At 37.9% G+C, this 13,933-nt stretch overlaps 1 protein-coding gene across 1 annotated transcript in view; it reads right to left on the bottom strand.

Annotated features, from left to right (window-relative positions):
* LOC131312026 (probable beta-1,4-xylosyltransferase IRX10L) overlaps window positions 1–13,933 on the bottom strand; it is a 70,160-nt gene that overhangs the window by 35,565 nt on the left and 20,662 nt on the right. The window lies entirely within an intron of this gene.

Raw genomic sequence — 13,933 nt, 5'->3', positions numbered from 1 at the left:
AAGTAATTTATGTCTACTGAAGTACAAAACAAATAGTAGATGACAAATAAAACTCCCAAAAACCAAACAATAAGAGAGTAAATAAACGAGAGCGAAAGAAAGAAATGCCATAGTATCATTGCTGATTTTGACACCTGTGTATTCAGTTGACATTTGCTGGATTCGGAATTGACATCCAAGGAGGCTTTTGCGGGCATTTTAAGTGCTCATCAATCAGGAAGGAATGCAGATTTCACCGGAGACCTTCTACGGGTGACTTAGTTTTAGGTGGCTTCTTATCAAACAAGTCTTGATCGGATGGGCACAGTTGGGATTGAAACGAAATTTGAGTTCGAAGGCTCCTTTCAAGGAGGCATTTTCTTGGCGTGAACCACATATTTTTAGGCCATCTTGACAACACGTGTCCTGTTGGAAGGCTTAGTTTACTTTGGTTTGGTTTCATGATGAATTGGTGTTGCCTTTGTGTAAATTGTCTTCTTTTGCATAGCTCACTTTGACAGCAAGTTTGGAATAGGATGTGCTGATATCTGAATCTTTGAAGTAGAGCGGCTGTGGGTTAGGCCAAGTCAATGTGGGAACTTTTTGCATCAAGTATTAAGGGGCTGTCCCAGTGTCCTAACTCCTAAGGTTGGTCTCATTTAAGCCTCAGTGCCTCAGGTCAAGCCTGTTGAGGGAGAGCAATAAGAGATCTTTTGAAGGATCCTATTTCTATCCACTATTTGATAGGGAAACTGATAGTTTAACTGTATTTTACGGCTTTCAGAGAGTTTTCCTTTGTCTTGATACTAGTTTGTAGATAAATGGGGCTCACTCCGGGCTCTGTGTTCTTGGACCCTTTTCCCACTTGGAAGTGGAATAATTCAGTCCTCTGCTCTAACCATCTGAGCTACCTGAACCACTTCTCATAGCCAATTAAAACTCACACACAATGTTGAATGTTGCAAATCAAAGACAAAGAGATGGGACTCATATTTAATCCTGAAGAACAAAAAGAAGATATATACAGAACAAAGCAATCCAAAGGTAATAACATCTTACAGGGTATTGAAAAGCACAAGAAGGATTAGTAATATAGCTCCAAGCCAGCCAGTACCAGCAGTCTCTTGGGTTGAGCCTCGCGATCTGCAAAGGCGAAGATTCACTAAAACATGCAACCCCCTCACCAATATACAAGCTCTTGAATTCACCAAGTGTAGTACACATGCATACTGATTACATAAATAAATTTCACCATACTTATCGCATATGGATACAGACTTGCATTGACCTATGTTATTCTAGTTGAAAACAGCTAGAGTGCATTTTATCGACATATAATTTTCTCAATGGGTAAGAAGTAAGAAATCTTCCGTTTGTGTTCGGCAGACGACACAGCCTCATGGTATATCATTTTTTTTCTTTTTTTTGATCGGCCATGGTATATCATATTATAGTGTTCCAATTAATAGATATACTTATGTGTTATGATAGAAACGCTACAGAAGTAAACTCAAAACAATGTGTCACAAGAAACCTACATCACATAGAGAAACTAAAGAACTAAACTCGAAATCTACTTTTGCAAAACCAGAGAGTTAAAACCATCACAAATGACATGGCACAATAACAGCTTGTGGTGTAAAACCTTTTGAAATCACAATCGAGCTCCATTCAGAGAGAACCGACCACAACCAAAGATTCAGCTGCTAATCATTATAGGGCAATAACACTTCCAAATTCACCTATACGGAAACTTATCCAAACACTCAAGATATTCCATAGAGGTACATCTCTAATGAAAGGAAAAATGATACTCCCCATCCCATTTTATTTGCTTGTTATGTAAAGCTACGTCATTTTGACCTAAAAACTAAGGTGCTTCCGATTTGTTGAATGTTCAAGCATAACAATGCAAAAATATGCGAAAAAATTATTTCCGGAAGTTATTTATTTTGGGGGTTAAAATGACACGATTTTATGTAGAGAGCAAACAAAACTAGTAGTTTTGGTGATAAAGACAGGCGATGACAACAAGAGCCAAAAAAGAATCCAAGCAACGAGAAAGAAGATCGACCTGAACTAAATTAGGTAACATGACAATTGAGGAAATCGATAGCATAATTTGAATCGTATACCATTTAGATAAATTTGAGCTTTTGCATACCCGAGAATGAGGCCAGAATCAGTTTGCAAAAGATCGACACCTGTTTGCGAACGAAGATTCAGTAAAATACAATATGTATACAGAGAGAGAGAGAGATCTTGGGGGGACCGGAAATGGGGACGACTGGTGTTACTGTGTTCGGGTTAGGTGCAGCGTACTCAAAAGAAACTCGCATATGACAGTTGCGAGCTTTTATAAAAGGCGTCGGCCGGCTTTCATTCAAAGCTCGCATATTGAACACGGGAGGTATCCAAGAAACGACGTCGTCCGTATCATTAATACTTCGCATCTTGAATCTGAGAAGTCTTTTAAAACGTGAATTTGTCGAATTGTAAGCTCATTCCAGTTTATCTCTGTAATCAAAACCATTCATGTTGCAGTGCTTGTCAAGAAGATAAATCTCAATAAAGATTATTTGAGTCAAACAGTCATTGATAGATAATCGAAGGCGATGAGCGTGAATTTCTTTTTGCGAAAATAGATATGACCACACAGTAACAAACCCATTTTGATGGAAATAGAGAGAAAATTCAGAAGAAAACGACGTCGCCCGTGTTTATAGGAACTGCAAAGCGAATTCGTTTAATTGTGAGAGCATTGCGGTTTGTTTCTATGATCGAATCTGTTTATTTTGTAGAGCTTGTCGAGAAGATAATTTTCTTCAAAGATCATATTAATCTCATTCTGATTAATTCATAATCGGAGATGATTTGAGTGAAATTATTTTTATGAAAATAGATTTGGTCACGCTGTATCAAACTCTTTTTATCAAATATTTACTCGTAATTTCACTCCGACGAATGGACATCGTCGACGGGGAGAGAGAGAGAGAGAGAGAGAGAGAGAGAGGTTGTTCAGCAGAAAGGAGCTTATGGTTTGTCACTCCAATGACTCCATTGAAGCGGGTAACCAGTAAGGTAGTTTCGATTTTGTATAGCTTTCATTGTTCTTGGCAATAATATCGCACATGGAAACAACAAACACAAAACGGAACTGCTGATGATCAAGTGAGATTTCATGGTCGAAACAATTGTGTTTATATGAGAGATTTCATGGTCTCTTGAATTTTACCTTAATCTGTTGATGATCTTTTTACACCTATTAATTAATCTGCGACAACAAGAAATTTCTTGCTCCATTTCATGTTCTCATTGAGGCAAATTGTCAACTACTTTATGTGTATTACTGTATGAGCTCTTGCTCGTATATGCGTTTATCTTGTGAATGTGATTACAGGCAATAGAAGCAAAAGATGCATGGTAAAGATGATATAGACCGGGAAGGTGGCTGACTTTCATTGCATTGCTAGAGTACTGTAATACATTGTCTTTAATATGGGTCCTTGATTCATAATGTCAACAACCGGGACAACGCGTTTAACTTTTCAAAATTTGAATTTTTTGTGAGTCCGATATTAGGTTGCTTGACGATCTTTGGAGTTTGTCTTGTGGCGAATCCTGGCATTTACTTGGGGTCCAATTTGGATCTCGCTAGAAGCAAGGGGAGTTTATTTCTTCACGTGTCTTGGATCGAGTTCAATCCAGGTTGAGTAACTGGAAGGCACCCCTTTTATCCTTTGCTTTCTTGCTTGATCGTGTTTAAACATGTGCTATTGAAATTCCAAGCTATCTACTCTGTGTTTCTGAGGCAGGGGCTGTAACTTGTATGATGGCATTTTGGTTGTGTCAGTTGGGGTTCTTAGTATCATTCTCTTTTGAAGCCGTATTCTGAAGATGAAATCAATGATGTGCAGGTTAAATCATTTCTAAGCAATATCTCTGTTCCAGATTTCTCCTAGTAAGCTTCTTTTATTCTCAGTCTTCCATCTTTTATTCTCAGTCTTCCATTATGCTCAGTTGCTGGTGGTGATTTGCTTGATCAAGTTATTTTAGGCCCATCTTCTGTTATCTCAAGTGGTAGAATGGGGAGATTTCTTCTTTGATACCACTTTTGACTGGCCTGTATTCAGTTCGTGCTCTATTGGGGGAAGATCAAGTCCTTGCAAGCTACTACGTTCAAATCATTGGAAGTGAAACCCAACTGTTGCTGCTGCTCAAAATCCACTAGCTGATGACGTTCCAATTCCATCTGCTGCTACTGCAATTTCTATGATAAATCCTCGTTCCAAATGCTGCTGCTGCTGCTCCAAGTAAATTTGCCGTTCCATTTCCATGAGCTGTCGGTGTGTCAATTCCCAGCAATTTCTATGAGGAATCCTAGTTCCAGTTGCTGATGTTGCTGCTGCTTCAAGTAAATTTGATGTTGGTGTGTCAATTCATAGTGCTGCTACTTTTGATGATGTTGGTGCTCTCAAAGACATCAATTGGTTTTGGCTTCTTGTTTTGTTCTTTGTATTAATGGTTCCATGTTTCAGATGACATTTTGAACATTTTTCTTTGGTTTTGGTTGTAGTTGATCTCCTATCAACTCACTTCCTTTTTTGTAATCAACAATGCTACAACCACACACACACATCCACAAAGGGGGTGGGCCCCACACACTTGATGTGTGCCGTGTGTGTGGGCCCCACTCTCTTTGTGAGTGTGTGTAAGTGTTTGTGTGTGGTTGTAAAATTATTATTTTGTAATTCCTATCTCTACTTTGGGGCTCAATTTTACCGCCCACTTGCGAAGAGTCCAACCAAATGTCTCTCAAGGTATTAAAAAAAAAAAAAAAAGCGTAAATAATGACATAGCCATTGAGCTATATTTTCATATCGCCGATTACTTTGACAGAGATGACTCTTTGTGTACCTGGTCTGCGACAGATTTGTTTTGTTTTGCATTGTTGTGTGTTATAATTTCCTTGTTGTCAATAACTTTCGTGCCACTTTCTCTAAAAAAAGACTTAAAAGAAAAGGGGTATCCCAAGGACAAGATACATGTAAATTCCTGTCACATTTATAACAATTAGTACTTTGGCTTAAACCTTCAAAGTATCCTGGAAGAGAAAAAGGAATGAAATAATTTGGTACAGATGTTGGTCCAGCCCTCTTTTCTAAGCAAAAAGCCTGAAATGACAAGGATAAAAATACCAATCAACATTGCTTTTTAATAGTAATGAATTAGTTGGTCTTTTTCATATGAATCTGCTTTGGTCAAATCTTGATTTTGGAGGGAACGTGTTCGATAATTCGCCTCAGCTCTAGAGAAAACCACGTCAATTTTAAACTCGATGACTAGAGCCAGTAGTATTTCAAAAAGGCTAATCATCTGAAGGAACACAGCAAAGGAGGGTTTAAGGGACACCACCAATGAAGGAGTAAAGGAAAAAAGAGGCATTCATAGACTTGGAGAAGGTTAACAGGACCAGAAGAAACGGGAACAGAGGAAATAAAAGACACAGAAGAATACTAGAGATCACCAAGGAAGAAAATGTGGACCCTTGGGCTTGGAGGACATCAACGATTGATTCGGTGAAATGTGCATGTGGTGCTCGCAACCAGTTAGGCGACAAGCCTTATCCCTCACCCAACACATAAAAATGGTGGGTTGTATCGGCCCCACCCATCTTGCGATTAATATCCTAACTGGTTGTGACCGCTGTGTCAGCATAGCATGCTTAGTTCACTTCGTGTAACATGCATGGATATGTAAAGCAAATTTTCCAACCATAGCACAAGTATCAATGACTAAATGCATACAGCAAGATTGTCTCAAGAACATGATCACAACAGAGAAAATGCATTGAAGTCCCTAACGAATCAGCTATACATCAGGAAACAACAATTAACAAATATCTCGAGCTAGTGGAAGGCTAACTCATTAGTAATTTCTTGAAGCTCCAATGAAGTCTCAAAAAATTCAGAAAACTGGTGAGCTTCTTCTGCAAGCAGTAAATACTTGTTTTTCGGCGTTAACTTTGTAAGGCTATTCTCACTTTTGACTTGATGACCATGATTCGGCTTGGATTCCTAATGCTCAAGTAGCTTAATTAGCTGCTGCAATTACTCGCATCAATTTCAGAGCCCAGCTTCTTTCTTTCCTTGAGGATTTCACTCAGGGGTTTAGGACCCTGAAACTCTTCTGATGTCGTTTGGCTTTTCTCTTCCCTTCTCTGATTTCATCAAGAGTTTCCGGCCCAGAAAACACATTACACTTCTCCGTGGTAGATCTCTTCTTCCTTGGAAACTAGTTTCCCAGAGACTTCAGATGAAAAAAACTGATCTGTCTAGGCTGCCTTTTTTCCACATATTGCTGTCTGGTCCAGTTTGGACGTAACAAATTCCCATACTTGCTAAATTATCCAACTCTGTCACTATGCACTTCAGAGTTCAATCTCCCAAACAGCCACAGATTCCCTAGTTTTCGAGGCCTTTGTTGGATTCTGTCAGCCAGAAAATAAGTATTGTTCCTTTTCGAGAAGCGTGTCACTCGTGATGGTTTCTTAAGATGGTTTCGGAGATCCCCACCTCTTTGTCATCAGCTCCCAAATTCGCAGGAAATGATTTCCTCTTCCGCGGAAAAATTGGCTCCAAGCCTCCAGCATTCTCTCCCTTGAGCGCCCATGAAATTCTCTGATGGAATCAAATCTCTCCCTATGATCAAATTGATCAAAGAATCATCTCTCTTGCTCATAATACAATCATGCCTCAGGCAGCAACTCACGAAGAATTGCTCCTGGCTGCAAAGTTTTGCTCCTGGCTATGAAGAATTACTCTTGGCCGCAAAGAATTGCTCCTAGCCGCAAAGTTTTGCTCTTGGCTGTCAAGAATTACTCCTAGCCACGAAGAATTGCTCCTGGCCGCGAAGAATTGCTCTGGGCCGCAAAGAATTAAGAAATATACTTTAGCAACATTCCTCTGCTGCAATAGACCTTTACATCACCAAATCAACACAATCAGTAACATTTCTCAGCACAAGAGCAACAGCCATCCATACCAGTAACAGAACCATAGCAGTGTCTAATAGCATGATTATCTTCACTCATCAATAGCAGCAACCAGACAATCTACAATGGCATTAAAATGCCCACTCATTCACACCTGGAAAAAAAACACTTACAGCCTTCCCACACTCAAACCCCTTACCATAGTCTGCCCTACACCTTCCATTCTGGCAAACACCCTGCCCCACAAATCCCATAGACAAACACCAGCAAAAGGATTTGCTCCTTTCTCGCTCACCCCCACAGTCAACTCACCAGCACCCGTCGCACAAAGCTCACTACCCTTCATAAGACTTTCGCCCTCATACACAATCCCACCCACCCACATCGCCCCCTCAACCCACAAACAAAACTCACTCACCAGGAAGATGGCATACAACCCTCACTCACTCCTTTATTGTCACACACCGAAACACTTTACCCTGCACTAGTGCACCCCAACCCACACATACACCCCTCACCCAACCACACACACATAAACAACTGCATTACCCAAGACTTGAAGTAGATCCCAACTTAAGTTGCATCATATCTACTTGCCCATACCCCCACCCGTAGCTGTTTTACCCAAGACTTGAATTTGATGCAACTAAAGTTGCAGCATATCCACTTCCTTCTCCAACCTCCGAATATTCCTTAAGTAGAGTCCATGATAGCTTCGAACCTTATCGTAGGAAGGAAATGGCATTGATGATGGATGGACATCTGTGAGCTACAGAAGGAATTACTATTAAAACAGCATTGTTCTTCATTTGAAGTGCACTAGAGTGCACATTCTAATTGACGTGCTCATCACAATTGAGCTTTGGGATGAGATATTAGCACTTTTCCCGTATATAAAGTTACCAAGATTATCACTTATTTAACTTAAGAATACAAATAGATATGTATGACATGATTGCTTGAAAAAGTTTAGAAAACTTGATGGCTAACATTTTTGAACGAATGAGACAGTTTTTAACCATGTTAGATTTTTTGGAGAGTTCCAACCTAAAACCAATTTGCAATAGATGGAGTAATCTCTAAAATATATTAACCAAGCTTGGGTGGCTTAAATAAGCGATGTTGGACAAATCTAACACTCCCCCTCATGTGCAGCCTAGATACATGTGGAGGTACGAATTAAGGAAACCAAGAGATTTTGACTCGGGCGACCTCTCACACGTGCAGCCTGGATGCACGTGGAGGTATGAATTGATGAGATGAGGCGATTGACTCGGGCGACGGAGACTTGACCACACGAGGTGAGGCCACCCAAGACCTAGCTCTGATACCATGTTAGATTTATTGGAGGGTTCCAACCTAAAACCAATTGGCAATAGGTGGAGTAACCTCCAGAATATATTAACCAAGCTTGGGTGGCATAAATCAGCGATGTGGGATAAATCTAACAAACTAGACAGTCAAAATCTTCTTACAATCGAGCTCTGTTCTGAGAGAACCGACCACAGCCAAAAATCTAGCAACTAATCAATATAGGTACATCTAAAGAAACAAAAAATGATACTCCCCCTCCCATTTTATTTGCTTGTTGTGTCATGTTGACCTTAAAAAAAATGTGCTTTTGATCATGAAGTTTCAAATATTTTTGCAGATGAGTACTAAAAAATTATCTCGGGAAGTAATTTATTTTTTAGGTAAAAATGACACATGTAAAGTGCAAACAAAACTATGGAGTTGCCAAAAAAGAATCCAAGCAACCAAAAAGAAGATCGACCTGAACTAAATTAGGTAACGTGACAATGAGGAAATCGATAGCATAATTTGAATCATGGGTAGTCCTATGGTACACACCCCTTATTAAGGGGTGTACCGTACGCATCATGATTTTAAACCCTTGGATTTCAAAGTAAATAATCCGGACCACCCATTTATTAAACCAATTAATAAAATAAAAAAATGGCTTAGCAGGTAACAGGTTGTTCTCTCTTCATTGACTTTCTCTCCCTCTCCCTCATGTGTAAAATACTACAAATTATATAACATAACCACAATTGTTATGATAACACAAAAAATTGACACTTTCTTACCACAATGTGTCGTACCAAAAGAAATCGATCAAAAAATACTAGATACAAGACCAAAATATATCGTTGCACAATCAATAATTATTATACCCAAACAAAATACATGTCTAAAATATCACAAATTAAATATTGTATAACTTAACATCCTAACAGTCCTGATCGATCATTTTAAAAATACACTCACTAACGACATTTAGATTGTACAGTCAATTTATATTTGGTATGAAACCTAGTCCTCTATTGTAGTTGAATGTAATGTAGTTATGCGACTGTGACACAATAATGAAGATCAAATCCGTTGAATTTTTTATGTTTGTTGATTAAGTCACCTACGTAATTTTTTTGTCTCAATCAAGTTTAGGAAACTCCATCATCGGCACGCAAATTGAATAATAGAATGATATTTTCCATCCAATTAAGTGTCTAGCTATAAGCCCTCAACTTCATTCTTGATACGAATGACCTAATTAATATTATGTAAAAGATAGACGATTTTGATAAAATAAAATAAAAAATAAAATAAACACCTTACGTGGGGCTCGGATGGTGCATTATTATATTTTAATGTTGTATTGAAATTGAACGATGAGATTTGTTGAATTATGAAACTTCAAGGACTAACTATGTGATTTATTCTAAAAAATAATAACATTCTTTTAAAAAAAAAATAGGAACGAAGGGTTTAAGACTTGAACCCCAGATCTTTTAGATAAATGTCAAACTCCAACACCTTATCACTATGGTACACAATTGAGAATTTGTAATTCTAAAGGCTATTGATTATATAATATTTTCTTGTATGTAAGGGCGTTATTTTCAGGCTAAAAATTTGAGAAGACAGAGGCCTCAAATGCCTCCGTCCTAGTGATGGGCCTGCACTTGTAGATCATATTATAGCTATGTCATTGGTGTAAATCAAAATGTCGATTATAATAATTTTTTTTGAAAGAAAATACAATGACAATAAATTTACAAAATTATTTAGATTTTATTTCCACGGCCTAGTTCCAAGGACCACTATTAAATTTGGATTGGTACGCATGGGGTGAAGGTTTGACACCGATCCATGTGTTAAATATATAGTGCCAATTGTTAAGTGCACCGCCCTAAATATTGACAAGATTGGGTATTAATATAATTAATTTCACCAATTACAAAAAGGAGAGTAATTTTCACACTCTATTTTTTGATATTCACACTTATTTTTTTGTACTCCATTTTAGTGTTGAAAGTGTATGCATTTGAGACAGTTGGATAATTATTTTTTCGTGACCTCTCATTTTTCCACAAAGGAATTTTGATTTTTTGAATTAAATTTTGTAGAAAAAGAATTTGATTTAGACTAATATTTTGAGAGGAATTTATGATTTTTTTTATACGATACGTTGTGGGTATGAAAACACCAATTTATGGTGTTGTCATAACAAATTTGGTTATATTATTGAATTTGCGGTATGATATTTTGCTAATAATAACTATCGTTAACTGAGCATTTCAATTGAATTTTTTTATACGATATGTTGTGGGTATGAAAACGTTAATTTATGGTGTTGTTATAAAAAATTTGGTTATATTACTGAATGTGAGGTATGATATTTTGTTGATTATAACTACCGTTAATTGAACATTCTGATTGAATTTTTTTATACGACACGTTGTGGATATGAAAACGTCAATTTATGATGTTGTCATAACAAATTTGGTTATATTACTAAATTTGTGGTATTTTAGACATGTGTTATTACGGAATATTTTAATTAATTTCCTTTGGTACGACACATTGTGGTAAGAAAACGTCAATTTATGGTATTGTCATAACAATTATGGTTTGTTATAAAATTTGTGGTATTTAAATATGTTTTCTTTTGATATGACACGTTGTGTTAAGAAAATGACAATTTTAGGTGTTGTCATAATAATTGTGGTTATTTTCTAAAATTTGTGGCATTTTACACATATTTTTGGCTTGGGTATAACAATTGTTGATTCTGGTACGACATATTTTGATTTTGTTACAGAGTATCATACGAGTCAAAAAAATTTGGTACGATTCATTGTGGTAAGATAATGCCAATTTATGGTGTTGTTATAACATTTGTGGTAACATTATTTAATTTTTGATATTGTACGCATATATTTGGTTAGGGTACAAGTATTATGGATTTCAGTACGAATAATTATGGTTACATAATAACAATATTTTTTAATTATGGGTAACCTGCTAATGACCTGGTCAACAGGTAAATTTTAATGTACAAGTCATAACTAGAATCATAAATATGCATTAGAAAACCAAAAATTGCCATAATGAAAATCACAAATTGTTATAATTTAGACATACGGTATACCCTGTGTACCATAGCTTCCTCCTTGAATCATATACAATTTAGATAAGACTTGAGCTTTTGCATACCTGAAAATGTGAGGCAGAATCAGTTTGCAGAGAGTCGACTCCCGTTTGTGAACGAAGATTCAGCGAAATACAATATGGAGAGAGAGAGAGAGAGAGAGAGAGAGAGATCTTGGGGGAAACCGGAAATGGGGACAACGACTGTACGGGTAATGGCACTCGTTAGAAACTCGCTTATGACAGTCGCGAGCTTTGTTAGTAGGGCATCGGCCGGCTTCCATTTTAAGCTCGCATATTTAACATGGGAGGTATCCAAGAAACGACGGCGCCCGTAGTCATTCATACTTCGCATCTTCAACCTAAGAAGTCCTTTAAACGTGAATTTGCCGAATTGTAAGCTCGTTTCGGTTTACCTCTTTAATCAAAACCGTTCATGTTGCTGTGCTTGTCAAGAAGACAAATCCGAATAAAGATTATTTGAATCTAACACTCATGGATATATAATCGGAAACGATCAGTATGAATTTGTTTTTGCAAAAATAGATAGGACCGAGTTATTTGCAATCACAAATTTTCTAAATGCATATTTTAAAATTAATTACTTTCGAACAAAAATGTCCTTAAAAAAAAAGTGAATAAAAATACCCTTAAAATTACTACGTACAACTACATCTATACCACCACCAGCCAACCCATCTTCCTCTCTCCCTCCCACCGGTTCCACCATAGTCACCCATCTTCCTCCCTCCCATGTTTCCACCATAGCCACCAAAACCCACCTATGCCACACCACCAAACCCCAAACGAAGATCTGAAAAATTGCCGCCGCCAACCTGTGCAAACTGTGCAAAGTAAAATTTTCTCCATCAATTGCTATCGGCGCATCAATTGCTATCGGCGCATTTACGAATCAAATGTTCACAATATTCAACCCCCGATGACGACAATGACAATGACAAACCATAAGGCTACAACGACTATGAGTTTCCTTTGTAAAAATAGTTCATCGCACATTACCAAAAAGAATGATGTCAATCGCGCATTCAAGAAACGCGTTTTGCGGAGCAGGAAGCATTCAAGAAATGCATGAAATGCGTTTTTTTAATTAAAAAAAAAAAACATGACACGTTATAAAAGTTTCAGGTTTTAAAACTCAAAATTTTCATATATTTTCGGATTTTAAAGTATGATTTTATTTCCGAAACCATTCAGATATCAAAACCCAAATATGTCTAAGATTTTCAGGTATTAGAATCCGAACTTTTTTAAAATTTTCGAAAATGTGTATCCGAACATGTCGTATATATTTTTTTAAGGAGGTGGTGTTGGTGATGGTAGGACGCAACTCGTGGTAGTAGTGGTGCGGCAATTATGGAGGTGGTGGTGGTGACATGGTGTGGCGTTGTTGGGTGTGGTGGTGATGGGCCGTTGGTGGTGTAGTTGTATGGGTATTGTGTGGTGGTGGCGGTGGAGAAAAGAGAACGGTGAGACAAAGAAGGGGATGGGGAAGAGATGGCTTGTAGGAAGGGAATGGTATTTTATGGATATTTGTTAGGTTTTATTTAAAAAATCAGAAATCCTATTGGTACCGACGGGTACCATAGGGAAAATGTACCGACGGCCGCCGGACGGCCGTCTCCGGCCACCGGACGGCCGATCCGAGCCGTCCAAAAATTTTAAAAAATAAAATCGAGTGGGCCTACGCGAGAATCAATGGCATCCGAGGTGTGTAGGGTACTTGATCCGAGCACCCATTTTTCGTGTATATTTGTATATACGTGTATATACACGAAAAAGGGGTGCTCGGATCAAGTACTCTACACATCTCGGATGCCATTGATTCCCGCGTAGGCCCACTCGGTTTTATTTTTTAAAATTTTTGGACGGCTCGGATCGGCCGTCCGGTGGCCGGAGACGGCCGTCCGGTGGCCGTCGGTACATTTTCCCTATGGTACCGTCGGTACCAATAGCACTACTCTTAAAAAATTATTATAAGATTTGTGGATTAGGTTTAAAATAGGCTAAGTATAGAAAATTTATGATTGCAAATAGTTCACCCCATTTTTTTTTCTTTTTCTGAAAATAAACTTGGAACAACACTGTATCAAAACCATTTAACTAGAAACGGCGTCACTTGTTCAAACCTCGCATGTTGAACCTCCGCGGTGCTTCGAAACAAGGAACTACAATCCGAATTCATCAAGTTGTGATCTCATTCCGATTTCTGTATGATCGAAAGGGTTCATGTGGTAGATCTTGTAAACAAGATAAACCATGTTGAAGATCATATTAATCGAACACTTATAGATACATAATCGTAGATGATTTTTATGAAATTGTGTCCACAAAAATAGATATGGCCACACTTTATCAAACCCCTTTTATTAGAGAAAATGAATTCGCACGACAGACGTGACCTTTTGTGAAAACGGCGTCGGCCGGAGACTTCTTCAAAGATACCATCTTCAACACAGGATGTTTCACCTAAACGACGTCGCCCGTACTCCTGCAGACTTCGCCACTTGA

This window comes from Rhododendron vialii, chromosome 12a, assembly GCF_030253575.1.
Source record: "Rhododendron vialii isolate Sample 1 chromosome 12a, ASM3025357v1".
In the NCBI taxonomy this organism is placed as follows: Eukaryota; Viridiplantae; Streptophyta; class Magnoliopsida; order Ericales; family Ericaceae; genus Rhododendron; species Rhododendron vialii.
This window is presented reverse-complemented; position numbering and strand designations above follow the sequence as displayed.